This window comes from Nyctibius grandis, chromosome 3 (assembly GCF_013368605.1).
Source record: "Nyctibius grandis isolate bNycGra1 chromosome 3, bNycGra1.pri, whole genome shotgun sequence".
Lineage (NCBI taxonomy): Eukaryota > Metazoa > Chordata > Aves > Nyctibiiformes > Nyctibiidae > Nyctibius > Nyctibius grandis.
In genome coordinates this window covers 26858311-26875539 of record NC_090660.1, presented here as the reverse complement: position 1 = coordinate 26875539, position 17229 = coordinate 26858311, and positions in this window count along the sequence as shown.

The following is a 17229-nucleotide window of genomic DNA, read 5'->3' as shown; positions in this document are numbered from 1 at the left end:
TGGAGGTATGGAACACCGTACTGGGTTCATAACATGCAATACAGCGCAGTGGTAGCATCTTGAGTGTGGATTTCTGAAACATTGCATAGGATTAGCTTTTTTTGAGAATTACCTTAATTTTTGAGAATTAGGACTCAAACTGTGATTTTTATGGCTTTGCCAGGGGAAGTATTAGCTAGTACATGTAAGATGGCCATCCTGGTTGAGACCAAAGCACTGCTTAACAGGGACCTAAGTCAAAAACTCAACTGTAGAGTGACAGGCATGGCTGTGCTGTGCGATTCATGGCGTTGTAGCGGCAAAGGGGAAATCCTACTATATGGTGTATTGAGTGCCTCAGGCTGTAGTCTTTCTCCTGACTCCAAACACTGTTGCTGAGGTTCTGGCTGCACTTGTCCCCCTCATTTTTTTTTGACACCTGCCCCTTTCTCATGCCCACCAAGTCCCAAGACATCCTCATCCATGCTCTCCTTGTCCCTACCGAGCTGACCACCCACTGCAGTGGAAGAAAGCAGCATGGCAAGGAGAAACCTCAGTAACTGCAGATCCTGTTTCTGTTCCCTTATCCTGTCATGTCTCCAAGTAGAGCACCCTGGCAGAATCCACTGGTTCCTCAGACATTTTCATGGAGCAATGGGCACTGCTGGAGATCTCAGCTAAGCACCTCCTCTGGCTATTTTGCATTTTTGATTCTTTAATTCTTCACCCCATCCTTTTCTCACTTATCTCCTGTGGGATCACTTGTGCTTTTTCCTGAGCTTGCTGTCTCTGTTTCTCTCTTTTGGTGTTTCTTTACCCTCATTTGGTACTCTGGAGGGACTGGTTCCCATGCTTAAGGGAAAACCAATAGCCCACAGTAGACATGGGGGGAATACAAGGGTGAGGCCATTATGTAATGACACGTCTTCTGAACTCTCTCCCAGCCTCCAGCATTTTGTGGCTCAGAGACTCACTGAGCAGGAAGATGTGTGTTTTTATTTAATAGAATTTTACAGATTCGTTTTCCATTTTCTTGTTCAAAGAGATGCTTTATCAGCATTAGTTGAACTGTGGCCACACACAAAGTAAGAGAAGTTCTTGCATACACGCACTGCAAACCCTGAGTGTGTAGCATTTAGTTCTCTCTGGCAATAACTCCATAGCTGCTATCAGATCCTTCAGGAAGATTTTAAACCATACATGAGAAAATCACTACTATTAAAGAAATATTTTTCTTATTTCTGACATTTTTCACTGTAGTTTAGAAGATGAATATGCACAGGCTTGTTTCAGAGTCAGGAGATTAAGTCACCAGTGGATAACAGTAATGGTTAGATCTCCAGCTGGTGAGGTGATATATTTAGATTGCCTGGAAATCTTTTTACATTTCGCAGTTTGTCCCTGACCATATTCGTTCCCAGAACACCAACGGCAGATATTCATTGTTCCAGCATATCAGAGAAGTACAACAAAGACATTGCCAAGATTAAAGCTTCCATTCCCCACTGTAAACACTCCTGCAAGGTGAGACTAAGTTATGTATTAGTTACACACCACAGTTTATGTAGTCATGCCCCACTGATCAACTGCCCCTGCAGCACTGAAGTCAGTTGACATTCATTTTTTGTAGCAGTATTCCAACGAATGAAAATTTCAAAACATATAGCTCTCTTTTCAAATTGTAATCACGGTTTATGGGTTTGCACTCTTGAGTCTGAGATAACATAAAATGTCATTGTATGTTGCAGCATTTCCAGTTTGTCAGTGGCAAGAACTAATATTCTAATTGAAATATTTAAGTAATGAGGAGGATTCCAAGTGGCTATGCTTTAAAAAAAAGTGTAGACACCTAATAATCCTCTTTTCAGAACATGGTGTCCCAAAAAGCTCTTTCAGTGTTTGGTCAGCATTTTTGCAAATGCTCACGAAGTCCAATTCACAGGATACTGAAACATCTGAAATACCACCTGATCAGGGATGGTGGGATCTTGTGACCTCTGACAATCTGTCCTCATTGCTTTGCTTTCTAGCGCTATATTAGTAATACAAGATGAAACATATCTGCTTCATCAGTCAGTTGCTGCTTTATGGTGCCTTGCATCCCCCTTGGCTCAGGGACATCACAGGATCCCCATGTACTCAAGCATTTTCTTTCTCAGATAACGTAGGAGTTATCATCTCCAGTTGATATACTTGTTTAGAAAATACTGATTCTGGATGAACATACATGTCTAATGTGACTGTAATCATCACTATAGAGAAAGACAGACTCCCTTGAACCATGTATTGGCCTTTTAGGGTCTTTTATACACTTTCTATCCACTTTTTCTTCATTTTCCCCTTCTGCTTATAGTACTACCATGAATTAATGAAGGACAATACAGAAGACTGCACATGCTAGTGTATCATTTTCCTGAATAAAAACGTAGAAGATTTCAGCAAGAAACCTATAAATATCTTGAACTGTTTTGGCTAGCTTGCAGATTTTTCCTAACACATTAAAATTATCTGGATAAAATTCCTTGATGCTTTTGCAAAAAAGGATCCCAGAGGAGATTCTGGAAACTCGATCAGTGAGTCTGCTGTTCCTGCAGAGATAAGTTTGTAGAACCAGCAGAAGAATTAGTGACATATAAGTAAATAATACATTTCAGAGGATCAACACTTTTTTTTTGTAAAGGAAGTCACATCTCATAAATCCCTTGGAGTTTTTGAAGGTGCAGTCAAGTATGTGGCTGATTTAGTCTTCCTGGATTTCCAGAAAGCTCTTAAGGAAAGGAGGCAGCGTTTGCATAGAAAGAAAGATCATTCCATAGATAATTAAATAGTTAATATACGAGGGTAGGAGAAAAATGGTTCATTTTAGCTTTGAAGGGAGGCCATGAGCAGCACGTTATGGTGAAATGTGGTAAGGCTGATGTGATGAGATCTGCTGATAAGCATAGTCATAAAAAAATTGGAAGGGCACAAGCAGCAAGGTGAGAAAGTCTTCCAATTACGTCAGCTTATATAGAAAAATGAATGGCATGTAGCTCTTACTGGACTTGAGTGCCTGGAATTTCAAATGATGGATGAAATTCCATTGTAGATCAATATTAAGTGGTGTTCATGAAAATATGCACTCTCAATTTAAATATTAACTGATGGACTCTGAACAAACTATTATAACTCACAAATGAGAATTTAGTTATTAATGTGTGGATACATCAGCTCAATAGCAATCAGAAAGCAAGGGTAGTGATGAGAGTTATTAGAAAAGATGTAGAAGACAGACTATACCAGTATGTCACTGAATACTTCCATGGCACACCCCCATCATGAATATGGTGTACAGTTCTGCTCTGTCAACTCAAAAAGGATAAAACAAAACTAGAAGAGGTCTAGGGAAAGTAAGTAAGGTATGGAAGAGCTTCTCTACTAAGACCAGGACTCTTCAGTTTGGAAAAGAGATAACTGGAGAGATATGACTAAGTGCTACGAAATAATGAGTGTCCTGGAGATGGTGAGGGAGGAATGGCCGTTTCACAGTTCTTCGGAGAGAAGAGTTGGTTGTCGTGCCAAATTAGAAGTAGGGAGGTTACAAATAAAAGGAAAAGGAAGTATCTCCTCATCCAATGTGAAGTTAAACTATTGCAAGAAATCCCTTGCCAAGGGGTGGTGTGGATACTGGTAGCGTACATGCATTCAAATAGCGACCAAATATTTGTAGAAGAGTATCCATCAAGGGTTATCATATAAAAAGCCTGTGACATCTGCCTCTGGAAGCCAAGAAACTGCAAATTGATAAAGGAAGGGACAGTATTCTGGCAACGTATCGCAACATGAGGGCTCTGCCACACTCTTTCCTAAGTATTAGCTGTTAGGCAGGTCGTACATTTGGTATATCCCTGCAGAACTGTTACACCATTTTCTTTCCTGGCAGCCATGAGGATGGCCCCTTACAAATGTTTCTCTAAGGATATCACAAAGTTCTCTCTCTTACTCCTTTGTTTCAGTTTTACAACACAATGCAGAGCAGAATACAAATCAAGCATCAAACTGCTGGTTTCTTTTTTAGTACAAACCAGATAATTTCAAAATTATTACCCTCCACTTTCCTCGGTATATCTGAAATGTCAAAAGTTCTGTTGTTCTGCAAATGCAAGGTCACTCATTAGCCACAGGTTGGCTTTTTCCACTGTGTAATTCTGCACTGTTTGTGTATGCAGCACACAAACTAGGCACAGCAGGTGTCGTGTTAAGCTCTTTTCTAATATGTGTGGATGAGCTGCTTCTAATTAGTTATCCTTGCAAACAGAGTAAGAAAATGTGGTAAATATGGTCATCCAGGCCCTCTACTTAATAACTCAATTAAGTCATTGTTCTGTGGGGTCTGGCTTGAAGTTGCTGCCATGTGTGAAATAGAAATAAGCTACGTACACTTTTTTAAGGACAGTCCATCATGGCTTCTGCAAAGAAGTATGACAATAGTTCAGGCATTAATGTGCAGACTGCTGTGTATTTTGCATCTACAGTTAATCTTTGTTAAAATTTGTTGCATAAAATATTTGGTATCACTTTTTAATGTCAGAGCTGCAGCTGGATGTATTGAATAGTAGTCTAAAGACTACCTTAAAAGGTGAAACTTAGCATTTCAAGTATTACCACCTCATCTAAAAGATTCAGCCAATATACTCGGGATCAATCTGAGAGGTCAACAGTGAACACAGTTAATGAATACTGATTAAGTTGCCCAACATGGAATATTTCCATCTACATGGACTTTATTTTCCTTATTAAGTTTCTTGTAACACTGTTCTCATACACACCAGGCTGTTTCTCTAAAGACCTGACTGGCAAGACCCTGCTCAAGAGTAAGCTGACTCAGCATTATCAATGTTATAAAATGGGCCCAGTAGTTTCATTTAAAGAAGATGATAGCCCATTTAAAGCTCTTCAGTCCATAATTTAGATAAATGCAGATACACAGAAAACAAATGTCTGATCTTCAGCTGATGCTAGCCTCAATGTCACACATTAGATACTGGCAACCTGTGATCTGCCCTAGTGCTGGACCTGCAGTGACCTAGCTGCAGCTCGAGCTGAATTCGCACCTGCTTGAAACCATGCTAAGCTCCACTGGTGCCACAGAGAGCTGCAGTTTGAAACCTTGGGGGTTTGCGCTAATGCAGTTGTGCCAGATGGTGACTATGTATAGGATGGAGAAAGCTGACGTGGCATCTGGCTTGAGCTACTAAAACCCGAAATATGCTTCACTTTAAAATAAACGTCTGATATGAATAACATCTAAATTGAGGGTCTTATCCAAACACATTATCAAATGACGGTCTAATCCTATGACTATTCTCAATTACTGAAAATTCAGGGTACATCCTTGTCTGGGATGCTATATTGGAAAGTCTAGGATTCCTTTTGTAACCCCTGAGACTAGATAGCTCCAAGCAAAGGAGCTTTAAAATAGCAACTCTAAAATTGCCAAAAGCATACTATTGCTAGCTAGCTTTACTTGAGTCTATAAAAGCACTGATGACCTAGCTTGTGGCTTGGCATGATTTTAGAGAACATGGCAGACAATAGGGGAAACTCTGCCAACACTAATATCACATTTCTAAGAACTGTCCAAGCAATATTAGTTCAAATTAATTATATGGGATAAATGAAAGTTTACCTAATAAGTACCGTTTTCATGAAAGCAGCATTGAGTTAAAAATGGACTAGTAGAAGTTATGTTGAGTTTTAAAAAGTTTATGCTGCTAAATTCTCCCTCTCCATTCAACTGAAGTTGATGGGATCTCCCCAGAGTAAAACAAATATATGTGACTTGGTGGAGAGGGAACAAGTCTCATTCATGTGTGCAAAACTTTCATTTCAGACTAAACAGGGGCAAGGTTCCCTACTTTCTTCAGTCAGGCTATCCTAGATGTCATCCAGAAGTGCCTACATGAAGAAATTTATTTGTTAAAAAAGACCTGCTAACATGTCCTGTGTGGAACTTTGTGCACGCTCCTTCTCCTCACCTGGACTCGAACGCCAGGCTTTGGGCTGCACTGCATGCTGAAAGGCTTAGCTTTATTTGCTTCTTGATTTTAAACTGTTTGTGGAAAAGAATCTTGGTGTGGCATATTCTACTTCAGAGGCTTAGTCATTGCGCTCTGTGATACAGGAGCAGCATTAAGATTGTCCCTTAACAATTAGACAAAATTTAAGAAGTGCCTTTGTGCTCATGAACCTAAAGCAAAATTTTGTGCTACTAAATGGGGAAATGACAAGATCAACACAATTCACACACACACAAAAATGCCCCAATGCAAATGCCATTCAAAAGTAGAGATTTAAGTTCATATTTGTTCTGAGAAGTATGAAGTCAGAGTTCATGCAGTATGAGCTCTGCTTCTGTTGGTTATGAATCCTCTTGTACAAATAGCTATTTAAGATACACAAGGCAGTGGAATACTCTGATGAAAATGTGAAACTGTGAGGAACTGAACTGCTCTCTAAAGACTCTTTCTTTGCAGGGGTTTAGTGTAATGCACGGACTTTTCATTATAAATCTGAGAAGTCAAATTTTGCTTCCTTGTCTGCAGCTAATGGCTTCCTGCCAGCGCTCATGGTATTTCTAACATATTTAAAATACCAGTCATCTGAAGTAATGGTCACTCTCTGCCCTTCTAAAGCTTTTAGCTTTGCACATAGGGAGTGAAGTTAAAAAGCAGATGGTGAAACTGGGAAACTGAATGCTGCTACTTACCTGACTATAATGTTGTCTAACTCTACTCACAGTGCTTTCTGCTGAATTTTGTGGGGGTTTTTTTTTTGGCTTTTTTTTTTTTTCTTCCATGGAATTCATCTGGAGTCTGTATTTTTGCTTAAAGAAGAATAACCTAGAGAGTTGTAAATCAACATAGTCCATGTTTTCTTAAAACATAAACAGTATACAGTGTGCTCCAGTTCCTGCTGGAAGTCTCTTAAACTAACAAGCCATTTGAGTCATTCATTGTAAAAGCTTAAGGGAAGTGCATGGTCTGCACAGTCCTTTCGTTTTCCTGCAGAGTCATTCGTCTTTTACAAATGAGTTTTTGGCACCCAGCACACTTCTAGACAAGTAAACCTGTTTTCTAGGAAAACACTTACTCAGTACTAAATTCTCCTTTCATTTGATGGCCTTCAAAATTATGTACCTACTTGCTGTCGAGTTTACATTATTTTTGTGTTTACCTAATGGAACTACCCAAAGTAAATCAACATGTGATTAAGGATGAAGATACGCACTCCTTTATATGTAAAATGGCTTTAGCTACATTGCCCTGAGACCACTTACCTATCTGAGCATTCCTGTGTTTCTATCTCTGCATCTAGAAACAAATTGGCATGAGAATAAGAAGACTTGAGGAGCACAGGAGTAAGATGAGCTCAGTCCTAATGACCTTGCTAATGCACTCAGTTCACTGTGGGTCTCAAACACTGGCAGATCACTTAACTGAAGAACCTGCAGGCAACCGAGCAGTGTCACTGAAAGCTCAGGCAACCGAGCAGTGTCACTGAAAGCTCAAATCCTGGTCTGTAACCACTCATGCACAGACTGTACTGAAGACCACCCTGCATGCATCTCAGTCAGAACTGTGTGCTATTTTTCCTTCCTGGTGATCAAGACAGTGACTGTTTCAGCCTTCTGTATTAGAGACAAAACTAAGTTTGCCAAGTAGGATAATTTGTGAAGAGCAAAGGGACATAAGCAATTTAAGGAGGGGTACTTAAGCTTTCGGGGAATGCTGTCTCCAGATGAGGTGAGCTTTCATCCTTCCCCTTAACACGGTTGTACAGGAGATCTGTTCATCAACCATACCTACTTATGGAGTGGGTCTATCAATACCCACTGTATAAGAAGGCACAGAAAAGCCTTATTAAAAACTAAATGGAGTGTTGTGGCTTCCAGTAATGTTCACAAGGTATTTCCTTCTTTTTCGAAATACTTGCCATTTTTCTTTCAAAAATCTAAGCTTAGTTCCAGTTTTTCTTACAAGTAAATGTCTTAGGGCTTTATGCCCTACAGATAACATTTTAGTTTTAATATCACATTTCAACATGAGTGATAAGTAAATTCTTTAAAGCACGCTAAGTAATAAAGGACAGGAGCTCTGCAGCATTCATTCCCATTTGGTCCTACATATTGACAAGTTAAGTGACTATTTTTTCATTATTTCAGCCGAAACTGATTTCCTGTTGAGTTTTTCCTAGCTCAGTCTAATTCCAGTGCTATAAACCTGAAGAAAACATAAAAAAACCAGGGTCAGGAACAACATCAGAAAATGGTCAGTATGAATTTTGATACTAAACAAAAGATATCCAATTACTCTTATTGCAATTTTTTTTGCAAGTCCTGTTACACTGGAGTTCATTTATACGTGACAGAGTGATTAAGTTCTGTAGACTTCAATTCACTAAACAGATTGAATGTACTCTTCTCATTCCTAGCCATGGCTTCCAGACTTCAAATCATGCATGTAGGTCTCACTTTCCAAGTTAAAATTCCATTTTCAAAAGTATTCAAACAAGTCTGGAAACAGCACACTCCAAAGTAATATAATCTTACTTGTTAGGCTTTTGTTCTCTCAGTTGTAGTATCTCGCTACTTAGTGTTCCTTGTTAATACACCGTGACTCTACTAATATTGAGGAGGACCTATATGCCAAGGTAAGTTCATTTAAGAGTAAGCCTCTTTTAATACTGTCAAATACAAAAATCAAACGTATTTTTCACTTGCTGGTGCATTCAGATAATTTTTTTTCACTTTTCTTGCTGTTAACATTAAAAAGTCTTGTGTTTAAATACGGGATAACTCAAAAAGAAGAACTAAGAGAAAACAAATTGTTATCCCAGCTACAGAGATTTTATCACTCTATTAACTGTCCTGTGATGTTCTTGGATTAAGGAAAAATAGGTAAGATTAACACCACCTAATCATTACATCACATACCACCATTATGACTCAATAATGTTTTGGACTGTATGAGAGTAGTAAAACTTACTACACATTGTAGATGGCTTTGTGCTGTGTTACATCAAAAGTTTTGTTACTTGTATTTGCAAATATACCTCTTACTGAAATAACATTTTTTGTAAACCTCATTTTGAAGATGAAACCATTGATCCTACACTATTCCTAAATACTTAAGTGCTTACTTTTCCTTGTTGGCCATCGAAATACTCACTTAGTCTCCAGTTTTGTACTCAAGTTATTGAAAAAGATCTTGTCCTGTTACCTTGAGATCATAGCTTTTCCACCTTCCATTGCTGTTTCCAGCTATTCATCCACATTATCTTCCAACATAAACTGTCTGACTTGTTCTGGTATCACATTCACTCACTCATCTAGCAACTTCGGTTTCCTTTTCGTCTCTCACAACCCTTCATTATTGCAGTATTCCATTATCCATTCCACTTCATATGCCTGGAAACTAATCTTCTTTACAACCATATCCACTGCTTCTCTAATACAAGCTGATCTATTGCCATGACTGAAATATGACTCAAACCTACCAGTCTTACTTCCACTACTGCACATTAAGTCTGATTCAGTGCCAGCTGGCAGTGGATGGGAAAACCCAATTACTTCACTGAGCTTCTGAATGAGTCTGGAAAACGATTATTTGCTCACATATTAGAACTCCTTGTATTCAACTAAGAATAACAGTGGCCTCATGTTCTATGATACTTAGTGTTCTATACCTTAGAAGTCCTAAATTATTTCTTAGACTAATTTGGTTACTGCTGACTCTGGAAAAAAAAAGGGAGATTCGTATCACTGAATGTGATTGAATCTGCTTTGGGACAAAGCAGGCTGTCACCTTCTGATCTTGGGGGGAAGATGCCTTAGAAATAATAGCAGCTCTGTCTTAAATTCCTCTTCTTGAAACAAATACCAAAAGTCCTTCCCCAAGTTCGAAATATCTGGATCCTACTCTTAAACTTATGGAATTAACAGAGCTTGTCAGTGGATTATGAAATAATATTCTTTAATGCTTTTGATACATAAACCAGAAAAATATTCCAGGTCATGCATGTGAGAGTGTAGCTGGGAGTAAAGGGAAAGGAAAGCAGGTGGGTGGGGAACACACGCCACCTTGCAGACAGTGTGCTCTCAGGGTTTCTTCCTCCACCTCCTGACACCACATTGTCCACAGTACTGGTACCCTCAGGCTACAGTACTGATTTGCACCAGCAGAGCTGGGAGGACAGGCTGTGTTTACTCTTGAATACAACACAGGATCATAGGATAACTCAGGCTGGAGGGACCTCAGGACATCTCTATTCCAACCTCCTGTTACAAGCAGGGTCATCTGTGAGATCAGACCAATTTGTACAGGGCTTTATCCAGTCTGGTCTTGAAACTCTCCAAGGATGGAGAGAGACTGTACAGTCTCTCTGGGCAACCTGTTACGGTGCTTGACTGTCCTCAGAGTGAAAAAAGTACTTTTTTTCCTTATTCCAGTCCTTTTTCCTTTTTCCAGCCTGAACCTCTCTTGTTTCAGCTTATGCCCATTGTGTCGTATCCTCCCACACTCTGCTGCGAAGAACCTGGCTTCATTTGCTTGATGATCTCCTTGCAGGTACAGGCAGGTTACTGCTAGGTCCTCCTGAAGCCATCTCTTCTCTCAGTTTCCCCCACAAGGCAAGTGCTCCAGGCTCTGAGCAGCTTGGGGCCTCCCCTGAACTTGCTCCAGTTTGCTAATATCATTCTTGTATTGGGAAGCCAAAACTGAGTGCAGTATTTGAGACGTGGTCTAAGACATGCTGAGTAGAGATGGGTAAACTCTTGCCTTGATGTCCTGGCTGTGTCCCTGTGAACACCTCCCAGGGTGCTGTTGGTCATCCCCTGCAGCCAGGGTGCACTGCTGGCTCATGCTCAGCTTGTGTATGCCATGGCCCCCAGGTCTCTTCCTGCAGAGCTGCTCCCAGCCAGGCAGGGACCAGCCTGTGTCCTTGCACCAGAACTCCCTGCACACAGGCAGTGCTTGGTGTTTGTCCTTGATGAATTTCAACTGGTTTCTGCTGGCCCATTCCTCCAACCTGTCTAGGTCCCTATGGATGGCAGCCCCGACCTTCAGTGTATTAACAATTTCCCCCCAATTTGGTGTCACTTACAAACTGGATGAAAGAGCAGTCAGGCCATTGATAAAGATGTTAAGCAGGACAGGTTGCAGGAAAAGCCCCACAGTACTCCACTTGTTACTGGCTTACAGATAAAGTATGACCCAGTAACCCCTACCCTCATGAACATAATGAATATTTAGATGGATGGTTGACCATTCATCCAAACCATAACATCCTAACCTGAGTACAAGAATATTGTGTAAGACTGCGTTAAAAGCCTTGATGAAGCCAAGACAAATGACATGCAGTAGAATCATAGAATTATAGAATCATAGAATGGTTTGGGTTGGAAGGGACCTTAAAGATCATCTAGTTTCAACCCCCCTGCCACAGGCAGGGACACCTTTCCTCTAGACCAGGTTGCTCAAAGTCTCATCCAACCTGGCCTTAAACACGGCCAGAGAGGGGGCTACCACAACTTCTCTGGGCAACCTGTTCCAGTGTCTCACTACCCTCACAGTAAAGAATTTCTTCCTAATATCTAATCTCAATCTACCCTCTTTCAGTTTAAAACCATTCCCCCTCATCCTGTCACTACATGTCCTTGTAAAAAACCCTCTCCTGCTTTCCTGTAGGCCCCCTTCAGGTACTGGAAGGCTGCTATGAGGTCTTCCAGGAGCCTTCTCTTCTCCAGGCTGAAAAGAACCAACTTTCTCAGCCTATCTTCATAGGAGAGGTGCTCCAGCCCTCTGATAATCTTCGTGGCCCTCCTCTGCCTTTGTCCAGAAACTGAGATCCTGATCACAGGAGGCAATTGGGTGGGTCAGGCATAATTTACCCTTGGTAAATCCATGCTTAATTATCTCCCCAGGGACCATCAAAGTGAGACCAATTAACATGTAGTTTCTCAGGTTGACCTTTTGGCCTTTTTTTGAAGATGCATATGACTTGTGCCTTTCTTTAGTCATCAAGCATCTCCTCTGAATCTCCAGGAGTACAGCTCTAGATAGACCTTGAGAGGGAGGCCTTGCCAGGTAGTGTCCTTGCTCTGTCTTCCCTTCAGATACTTTGTTTGGATGAACAAAGTTCACTTGGAACAGAAAACAGCGCGTTGCATTGGGTTTCCCTTTTTAACACCATGGTAAACTTCCATGAAGCAGAGAGGAAACCGCAATTCTGCTGCTGTCAGCACAGACAGCACAGATTGAATGATGCCCTTTACATGTGTGCCCACATGCACTTACGGGTAAAATTTCGGAGCCCTGCTGTAGAACAGGGGAAAAGTCAGGGATACGAGGCTGGGTTGGGGAGCTGCTACTTTACACTGGGTACAAAAACGTCCCCTTGTAAAGTTCCGCATCAAGCTGAAAAAACTTAAGAGACTTTCTTCAGTGACCCCTACAGAAAAAAAAAAAAAAGAAAGGCTCTAAATTTTCCCTCTGTTTATTTATATTTGGTCAGGGCATATGGCAGTGTTTTTTCACACTTGAATCATTCAAAAATGGCTCAACAGATTTTACTCAGACATCCAACGTAATCACTTTTGGGCTGAGGTCGAGTGTAGAAAATTGAAGCCAACAGGAATTTGAGTTATGAGCAATGGGAAAAGGGACAGGGAGGCAGGAGAGCGGCTGGATTTCTAACTACGTAATTCTAACTACATCACAAAGAGCCTCACATCTTCAACTGCTTTCCTATTCTAATTCCAGATGAAAGAACACCACATATTTGTATAGGTAACATGGGAAGGAGTTTTCAAAGTTGCAAGGGGAAGTAGCCTGAAAACATCAAAACATCAGACAGTGTTTACTTGTGTGTAAGCAGTCACTTCGGGGAAGGGAAGGGGAAAATGAAATCTTTTGAGGCGGTTGACTTAATGAGCAGATGCAGAAAGTTTATATCATTCATGAGCTGGAGCAAATGGTATCATCTAGCTAACTATTTACCAAGGCCTGCTGAGAAAGGAGAGCTGAGGATTTTGCATGGTATGGGTAAGCTCAGTGTCAGTCCACGGAGTGATGACATGACTGATGCCATACTGAAGTGAAAATTTACCCTACAAAATACCAAATTGATTTTTGAGAAGAAATAACAAAGGCAGAGGGAAAGCTGCCTTGTCTGTGAGTGTTTCAGTGTAGGCTGAAGTGTGCTACTTCACAAATATTCTGGATTTCCTGTGTGAAGACAGAAGACGGCATGAACACAGATAAATATGCACAGTGACAGCAAAGGAAGCACTAATGTGTCTCCATAAAAGCTGCTGTCCCCTCTTTCTGTGGTGGTCAGTCTCTCCGTGCCTACCAGGGAATACCTGGTGATATGTAAATTAGCTCTGATAACTAAAACCAGCTGCCTTCCCCTTCTGTCGCAGTAAGTCTCAGATTCGCTGTTGCTTAAAAAAGCTTCTTGGCAGCTGTCTGTATGAATTTGAAGGACAGCTTGGAAAGCTGAACTTGAGCATTTTCTGAAACAGTGCTGGCAGGCAGCCTGAGACAGTAGCTCAGCTAAGCGTGATGTGCCCAGTTTTGTGTTTGGGTCCCGGAGACAGGCAAGGGGAGGATTTTCCCATTGAACAAAATAGGAATCTTACCACTTTCACGGGAGCCTTTGGGAAGTTCATCCTTTCTACTAATACAAACAAAACCGCTAGGCACGTTTTATGTATAGATGCAAACAAAAATGGTGTTATAAATAAAAGCATAAGAGCTTACTGACTTAATCCAGTGAGATTGCTGTAAAAACGTACCATTCAGCTAAATCCAGAGGGCTGCTTTTAGCGACGGCGAGGCAGGAGCTTCAGTTTACCCAAGTACTGCCTCCGAGGAAAGTGGTGAAAGCAGCACAAATGCCCAGGTCAGGAAAAAAGGGATGAAAAATAGATGTTATTTCTGTCCAAGCTCAGTGAGGTATTACCTAGTGCAGCAGTTCAGTCTTGAAGGGTGCTCATTCAAAAAAATATATGGTTAATTCAGAATGTGATCCAGGGGAAATCCAAGTTTCCTGTAGACTAGACATTTAAACATATTTCTGAAACATTGCAGTGACTTTTAATTAGTGAAATTTTATAAAAGTTTTTCTATACAAATACACACTAATGAAACGCATATGCACATAAACAACAAAATTCAAAGCATGTCCTCTCTTGCAACAAAATACTGCTTTCAGGCTCAACCAAAATTGAAACATCTATTTCATTTTGAAAAGAGTTTTTTATTTAAAAAAAAAAAAGAACAGGAAAGTAAAACTATTCATTTTTTTTTCCAGAGAAAATATATTTTCAAATGTGAGGACAGGAATCAATGTACATAAATGTCACAACTGGTTTCTACTTCTGTGCACTTCAGGCATTACTAAGAAAACAATATATTAGATACAGAGAAAAGAAGCATCATGTGTCATGTTGAGACCAAGATGTTACTGAAAAATTGTTAATTCCCTCTTCACGGTGTCATTTCCAACATCAGTTACACTTGCACCTTCTGAGGATGCATTAGTGGTAGGGAAATCAGAGGAAATGGTTAGACCTACTGGATTTGTTCTGGTCCAAGGCAGCTGAATACTCAAGTGCATGTCAGTTTGGAGTTGCTATGGCCCAGACGAAGCCTGAATGCAAAAAGAGCCCTGGTCCATATATGCAACACAGTCAGAGCAGCTGTGTGGTCCTCTGCTCCATCTTTCCATAACGCCTGAGGAGATTCTCAGCTTATCAATGATAGTGTATGTGCAAGCAATTAGTGCTGTATTTTGTACATATTCTGTCATGTCTAGGCTGTTTCCTACTATACTTCATTACTCTGAAACTGAATACCATAATGCTTGTATATAATTGCAGTTAAGGCCATTTTATTTTCTTGAGAAAATAAATCCACCCTATGCTTCATGAGAACTCCATATGCACAGTTACATTGTTTTGGTTATAGAGGCACCTAAATATACATTTCTTGTACACCACAAGTAAAACTTCATTCTATTCTAGACTGGGAAGAGAAAATACAGAAAGAAGCCAAAGTTTAGAAGAACATAAATATTATAATTTGGCTTCTTATATGTTGAAGACAACTTAAGAGCAGCTTGATTGAAGGCCCGTCATGTTTTCTGTGACTAGGCTTGTGCAGGATTTGAAGTAATTATGTCAATCTCCCTGCAAGGAGCATGGCTTACTACTTCTCTGGCCCTTTTGGATTAAGATTTCATGAATGCCAAGCTCCTTAGAGCTTGCTTTTTCCATTGGAAGGAATTCAGGGCTCTAAAGTTTCACCACCCTTCTACAAATAGATCATACAGAACACACAGTAACTTGTTCAATTTTCATTTTTATTTTCATGTTTTCATATGAAATCATAATGTCTAAAGTTAAATTTACTACTCCCTTGCTGTGAAGGACAGTCCTTGAACATGTGTTATGCACAACAATCCAACACTACATTTCCAAGGACAAATATTTCCAAAGAATCATGGAATTTCCCCAGAATTACCAGTGACTCACCAGGTCTGCAACTTTGGCTGATGTAAATTAACATAGCAGTAATAAATGAGGTTATGCCATCTGCACCAGCTGAAGATGTACCTCACTGCACAGCACAGAGATATTTGATGAAGACATACCCATTTCATGATCTTACTAATGGATCATATGGTCTACTACTGACGTGTTTTATTACTCTTTCCTTTGTGAGTTTACTTGAAAAGCAGTAGCATCTGTGGGCCACAAACAGAAGACCTCTGTTAAGCAGTTCTCTGTTAGCTGTGTTGTAGATGACTATGAGCCAGACCAGAACACTTTTCAAGAAGTGTGTGTTAAAATCACATGGATTTCCAATCTGAAAACAATGACATGTTCCGGACCAAGTCTCTTTCCAGAAATTAAACAGTAAGTTACAAAATAGGTTGGTTCTCAAGCATTTTGGAATGACAACAGTTCAAGATTTTTGTGGCGAAAGCATAACCTTTGAAACTGTTATTTCACAAACAAATGGCAGGCTCTGTCCTTCTTCACACAAACACAAGATTTGATTGCATCTGTAAAAACTGCCCCCAAAGCATTTCCTTTGGCTGATGTGGAATGCTGACTATTCATTAAATCAGACACAGAAAGACATTTTTTTTGGCCCTTATGAACTTCTGAAGCTTTAGGGGCTGACATCTGCTTATCTTGTGAACAGAATTTCCTGTTAGTATCCTTCCAGCCTATTTGTTCACTAGAAGCACAACAAATGTGAATAAAAACCCACACTACGTTCCAATTTTTAAAGACAATTGAGAAATCTCAGATGTTTTACACTTCCCAAATAGACTCCTGTTCTATTAATGAATGTACTATTACGGCCTTGCTCAGAACTTGTTTAGTTCTGGTGACTGTTAGTTGGAGTGAAAATATAGGGATGTTGAGAGACTGACTATAAACACTATGTCCTTGTAACACACAATGCCCTTCCAGTAGCAGTACTAGCAACTATTTTAGGAAATATTGAATATTTTTAATTGTAAAAAAAAAAAGGCTTTTCTTCTTGCTATGACAGCCAGATTCTGAGTAAATCTTGTTCCAACTCCCTTCAGGTTACCTAATAAGCAGTGATTTTGGCTGACAAAATGAGATGTTTCCCATTCTCTCTACCCTGTGGAAAGCTGCACTGCCTCCAGAGCTATCTCCCTCAGCAATTCCAGCTATAGTGTCAGCAGAAGATCTGTGGACTAACCCATTCTTGGGAAGAAAGGCAGCAAATGTACTGCGGCCAACACTTGTGATCCTACAAACTATGCACTACAGCTTTCATTTGGCCAAGAGACAGAAGATGGGAACTGTTGCTTAGTTCCTGCATGTGGAAGATTGAGTGGGCAGGGCAATGATTTCCCAGGAGTACCACTCCAAGATAAGGTAGGGTAAGCCTGGGCATAGCAAGAGCCCGGGACAGATAGACAATATTCATCAGTGCACCTTCTGCGGGGCTCCCAAAACTGAGAGTTAGAATTAGCTATCAGATCCTGCTCTAGGAGCACAGGACCACTGCTCATCCCAGCAGGCAGCCTGGGATGTTTGAACTACTTGAGAGCTGGCTTTGGCCCCACTTGCATGAGCTTAAAATAGAAAACAAAAGTATCAGATTCAAACAGAGGGAAATTTGAAATCAGTAACCGATATTTTTGTAGGACTTAAAGATA